This window comes from Egretta garzetta, unplaced genomic scaffold, assembly GCF_000687185.1.
Source record: "Egretta garzetta isolate BGI_Z169 unplaced genomic scaffold, ASM68718v1 scaffold151, whole genome shotgun sequence".
NCBI classification, from domain to species: Eukaryota; Metazoa; Chordata; class Aves; order Pelecaniformes; family Ardeidae; genus Egretta; species Egretta garzetta.
The window spans coordinates 319,752-326,246 of record NW_009258615.1 but is presented as its reverse complement, the minus strand read 5'-3'; positions in this window follow the sequence as shown (position 1 = coordinate 326,246).

Here is a 6,495-nt window from a genome sequence, read left to right as displayed (position 1 = left end):
TGGGTGGCAGCACCTGGGTTGTAGATCAGTGCAGATCTGGCCCCTGGGCACTCTTTCTTTACCTCCTTGTTGCCTTTGGGGCTAAATGACAAGGGCATGTAACGGCAGAATGGCAGGGGGGGGGGGGGGAGCCTAAGTGGGTGGCAGCACCTGGGTTGTAGATCAGTGCAGATCTGGCCCCTGGGCACTCTTTCTTTACCTCCTTGTTGCCTTTGGGGCTAAATGACAAGGGCATGTAACGGCAGAATGGCAGGGGTGTGGAAGCAAGCCGGCAGAGCGCAGGGCTCTTACCTGACAGCAGAATAACTCGCAAAAGCTCTTCTGAGCATCTTTGATCTGTTCCCATGCTGAGCGCTGGAGCCGGCTGGATGCAGCGTGCTGAGCTGGAACCTGGCAAGCTGTGTAGGGCTGGAGGGCAAAGTGGGCTTTGGGGCTGGCGGGAGAGCACAAAGCCTTAACTCGAGCTCACTTCTGTTTTGCTAGAATAGTATAGGGAAGGCTTGGTTACTGCAGTTCTCAGGGTGCTTTCCAAGGATAAGGGCGTAAAAGGTTCAAATCTTTTGGGGGCAAAAGGATGCCAGGAGGGAGGAAGGGGTGGCAGTCCCCAGCTGGAAGAGTTCTGGTTTGGTCTTGTCTTCCAGCCACTCAGGAAAGGGTACCCAGCTAAGTACAGACAATTCAATCGCCTCAGTATACTGGGAATTAAAGTCTATGATTCTCCTTCCTCCCTATGTTAGTGCAGGAGGTTGAGGGCTTTCCCTGTTCCAAGGCTGTTCCTCTTTGGATACTGGGGAGGAAAAAGAATACCTGGGAAGTCCAATGAATCCCAGGCTTGAATGGCATGGGATGGAGCATCTGCAGGCATCATCCTTCTGGCACAAGAGACCCATTCATTGCCCACTCCCACTGAGAGCCTCTGCAGTGTATATATGGCAAGTGGAACACTTAGTAGAACAGGTTCAATTTGGTGTATGCCTGCATATTGACTGGCTATCAAACTTAATGTGTAAATATATATGTAAATATAACTATTGCAATTTGCATCTGCCAGCATTTCTTGTGCTCTTGAACAAGTGCATTTCCCTTATTGCTCAGAAATGAGCATCTATCGGTAAGAGCATAGTTACTGACATCATCTCTTGCACATCCACCCTTTCAGTACCCACCCTGTTTGTTTGGGTTGGTTGTTTTTTTTTTTCTTTTTGGAAAATGCAGAGTTTTTTGATATTATATAGCCAAATGAATGTCTCTGGTAGGTCAGCAGCAAGATTATGCATCTGAAGCAAAGTCAGCTGCTGCAGTGGAAAGGCACTAATTTGACAGAGCAAATTCCGACCCCAGCATCGCCAGGTTCCAGTGTGCGCCCCCTCCTTGTCAGGGTAGTACTTTGGCTATTCTGAATTAGCCATATGCTTTCACAGCCATTACAGAAAATCAGAGTGGGTGGAAAACTGCTTTACAATACGCAAGAATACATGCATGTATAGATACATATAACTCTTCTGCTTTTCGTTAGAGGAAACCAGAAATATTTTTATTAGTCTCACTAGTGTGGGATCTCTCCCTTCCCTCTTCTAGAAATACCATCCAGAGCCAAGAAGCTATCAGAGCCCAAAAATATGTCAAAGCTGATGGATTTCCATGAAAAGTTTTGGTAATCAGAAAAGGAAAACTGAAAATATACCTGGGCAGTCCAAAAAGGAAGATCCTGCTGGGTCATCTCGCTTCTCACTCCAGAGCGTGAGGGTTCCCTCCAGGACACCATGTAGTGCTTCACTTAGTAAATTGATTGGTTTAGCTAAGTCTAATACAGTGACGCCCTCACCAGTACACACGCTGCTCCAGTATTATTCTGAAGGCAGGAGAGTGGAAGACACAGAAATCCACTTGGAATATGAGCTAGAAGATTATGTGAAGGTTTGGGGTTGATTGTTTTTATTGTTTTAAATGTCATACTGGTATTTGAAATGGGGCCCACAGCTACAGAGAGTGGTAAGAAATTGCTTGGCAGAGGAAATAAGCGCAGGATTGCTTAATTTGCTGTGTTCCCTTTTTCAATACATCCAGTTAAGGTGAGCCTTTGTACAGAAAGGGAGCAAGACAGGACAGAGCCATCCTTTCACATAGGTTGTTTGCTTGGGGACAGCTTTGATGAATTAGGAAGCAACTCTATTAACTGTGCAATAGATTTCTGCTTCCTAATTAGAGTGTGACCCATTTTGCGTGGGAAGTGGGGTGGGGAGTGATTTCTGGATTTTGAATTGAACATTTGAGTTTATGGGGGGATAGAGAAGGCAGCAGTACAGTGTGCCCTTTATGGGGGGGGGGGGAAAGTCCTGACAGGTATTAAAAAATTGCTGGAAGGTGGTAAGGGGATTCCATATTAGCATTCAGTACAAAAATTTCTGTGCATCCTGAGCTTTTCAAGTTTATTTTTATTCTGCTCTAATGTCCTATTTTATTTTTACCTGCATGAGGTCCTCTGAAATCTAGGGTATTCTCTCTTCTAAAAATTTTTATGATCTCTTGGCATGAAAGATTGTAATGGTCCCTTCTGACCTTAAGAAAAAGAGTGTGTGTTATATATAACTACAGTCTATTATAAATTTGCTACTTTATTGCTCACACTGGAGCTGAACTCCTTCTTTAGAAGTCCTGAACTGGTGACCTAGCTAATTTGTATAAACTGTATTTATCACAGCAGGTGCAGAAATATAGCAGATTTCAGCCAAAAATACTTCCTACCAAGTCAGCCTTTCTCAGCTTGTTAAGGTGCCCTAACCAAAATTTAGAGACTTTTTAAGTTATATTTCTGAAGTCTTAGAGCTGATAGACAATATATCCTCTTAGCAGCACTGAAATTATGATTAGATTTTTTAACATGCTGACTATGGAAGTTAAAGCCCTGGTTTAATCTCTACCGGTTGTAAAGCATTTTTCAATATAATTTGGGAAATGTACCTAGACAATATAATTTAGGCACTGTAATACAGGTTCATACAGTTACTTATCTTTTTACCTCCTCCTTAATGCACAGATGCTTTTTTTTATATATCATGAGGTGATCAATAGTTTATGCCCCTAGAGATCTATGGCTTCAGTAGTATATAGTTCTGTTTAATTTAATACACTTGTCTCTGTAGCACTCGCTGAAGTAGGCAATTACTTGTAGCTAATTACTGGAAACTAGAATTCGAGCATTTCATTGGCACATGTTTAATACTTTTGTTAAGATGTGATTAAAAACCAGTGTGGGGGGAGAAGTGTGGGAAGCATTTCTTTATGAAGAGGGCATTGTGAGACAGTTTAATAGTTAAAAATAGCAAAATGCAGAATACACTTCCAAGGAAAAAAATGTTTCATAAACTAGATTAGATTTTTAAAAAAAAAAAAAAAAAATTGCTGCCTTTCCTTTCCTGCTCTTGACTGAGCTTTAAGTGATAGCTGTACTAGAGAGTTTCATGCTAACTGGATACAGTGGCACTCACAAGAACTCATGTAAACAGCTAAGGAATATATCCTATGGCAGGCACCATCTATTCTTAGAGGACAGGAATATATACTGTTCATATCAATGAGTTCTTGAAGAATTTCAAGTACACTACAGTTGATCTAATTCTGGTTTTTTAAACACATCACTGAATACAAATGTTCAGATCACTGATGTTTCGTCAGTTTAGAAAGTTGTTTGTAGAGTTGGTTAGCTTGGTTAGGGAGTATTTTTTCCCAATATAAGAAGCCAGCGTAGTGGATGTGTGGGTTGTACTGCAGAGCTAGTTTTAACCAGCAATGTTAGTCTTATATTTTGCTCAAATATGCACAAAGCAAAATATGCAGGACAGTCTGCAAACTGTCCTGAGGTTCTATCATGTCTGCAGAACTAAATATACTCTATAACAACAGAATGTGTCCCTCAGATTTTCAGCTCTAATCTCCCTCTAGAGACAAACTTTAGCAACTGATCCATAGTTCTCATAAGGAGCAGACTCTGCTTTTTTGGTTGCCTGGGCAAAGATCTCTCCAGTGAAGGGCTTCCATCATGCAAGGAGAGGAGGAGAGGACTTCTGAAACTGAACCTGTTCATCCTCAGTCCCTAGAGAGCCATAAAAACACAGCTTCTCTTTAAGGAAGGTGAAGTCACCTGCATGTTCGTGGAAAGGATGTGGTCTTCCCTCTCCTAGTCACTGCCCTGGTAGTAACTGTGTCCCACTAGCTCTGCTAAACCTCTCAAGTGTGTTGCTGTGGGCTTTTTTGTGAAGTATCCCCCTGTCAGGTTTGCCAGCAGACTCTGCCTGACGCTTACTGAGTGCTCTACAGACGCTCCTTATGGTCCCTCATAGCTGCTTCAGCAGCTAACTCGAAGGTTTCTATGAGAGTTCAGAGCTAAATCCAGCCCTATCCCACCCCCCATCAACAATGAAGTTATCAGTCCAGGCAAAAAGTACCTTATATTTTTTAATGCTCATTAAACTAGAAATTATATACAATCTAGATAGCTCAGGCCATGCCATTGATTGAGGATAAACATACAGAGACATTAAAATACCTTGGTAAGAAAGGGTCAGAAGTCATAAAATAGTGACACGTTTCAAAGACCATTGTAATATGCTTTTAAGTCAACAAAAATATGGCAGCTGTGCCCCACATTCACTGAGAAATGCTTCAATTTATTTCCAATTACTATTACTTTTGAAGAGGTTTTATTCATGAAAGCTGATTTGATTGGCAATGTCCACATTGGATCTTGTTGAATAAACAGTATGGCACATTTTGCTAATTAATTGGAGAAAGCTGAAGAAAAGATTAAGCAAAAGCAATCAGACTTTTTGAAAAGTCTTGGTATAATCTTCAAAGCACCATTTAACACAAACTGTGTTTCTTTCTGAACTAGCTCGTTTACTTGTAGCAAATACAATAGTAATGACTGTCAGTTAAATTTTTGTACTAATCTGGAATACAAAGTCATAGAGTGAAGTCATGTATGCGCTGCATGACTTGTGGAGGCAGTGAAGGGAATTCTTAAAGCAGAAAAGTGATTTGGCAGGGTGGCTGCTATGAACTCTTCAGTGCATGCTTATTATTGTTGAAACAGTTTTTGGACCCTCAAATTATAAAGCTATGGAATACACATTTGCATCATTTTATATAAACTGCTGTAATTCTGGCCACCAAACTGCAGATCCACATAAAGCATTAAAGAGGACATAAGAAAAGAAAGCTGAATGACAACCAATTTATATGCTGTTTTATTCCTGGACACCACTTTGCCCACACAACATATGTTTTGTGCTGAATTTAGAGGCACACTCATGTCCATTGTGTTGTGTTAGTCTAACACAACAAAATAATTGATCCAGATACCAAACCTATACAGCTTGAGAGTAAAAAAAAAAAAAGGAAAAAAGGGAGTAGAAGAAGGCGGCAGACAAAGGTTTATTGCTTGCAAGCAAAACAATAGCAGCATATAGATATTTTGAATGGCATAATTATGGATATGGCTCATCAGGTGTGCATAAAGACAGTAAATGCTACAGATACTGCAGCAGTGTTCAGCAGTGTAAGAACACTGATGCACACCCAGTGTGCACCTGAACAAATAGTTGGGGAGGAACAGTGAAATCCTGTATGGCTGAAACAGAAGATGCTCCCATGTTATTCTGAAGTCTCATGTTGCAACAAAAAACTGTTGCTATTATTTATTTAGAAAAAGCTATTCCCCAAAAAGTATTTGAGTTAAGAATGGGAAGACACTGAGGCAGAGCTCCCCTGAGGCTCAAAAAGCTATCTGTTGGAGGTGAGGCCCTTGGTACCACAGCTGTAATATCCCACAAGTCTGATTTCAAAGAGCAATGCCAGCCAAAACATGAGTAGAGCTACAGTGAAGAGACACCTTGCTGTGTCTCTTATTTCCCCCAAACATTCCCATGCTATGGTCAGCCACAAGAAGGCTTGAATAAAAATAAGTTGGCAACTGAGTAGTAAGCAAACCTTGAATTAAAAATGAACAGTCCCAATGAACTGGTATATATAGTTCATTAAAAAATAAAAATAAATCCCATCAATGTGGAGTCACTAATATCTGAGACCAGCAGCTAAAAGTTAATCTTTCCAGAGATGGCCAGCCTAGCGCAGAACCTGGCTATTAGCATAGCATATTTGAGTTTGGCTACTAAGAAATAAGGGTTCCTACCATTAGGCTTTAACTTAACTCCTTTCAACAACGGTTCAACCTGTTCCTCATTGGAATCCTATTATGCTTTTCCAGTAAGGTGTTAAGACAACAACTCAGGCTTACTATTTATGGAGCTAGTGGCTCTTAAAATATACTATGAAGTAAGTGGCTATTCCTTTAATCTGTGACCTTAAAATTCAGCAAGAGTTGATGTTTTGTTGCTTGTGTGTACTGAGCTGCCCATCAGTCCGTGACCCAGTCTGGCTGGTGCTGTACCATTTGCTCACATTGCTGCTGAATATGGTGGAAGCATAGTTCAGCAG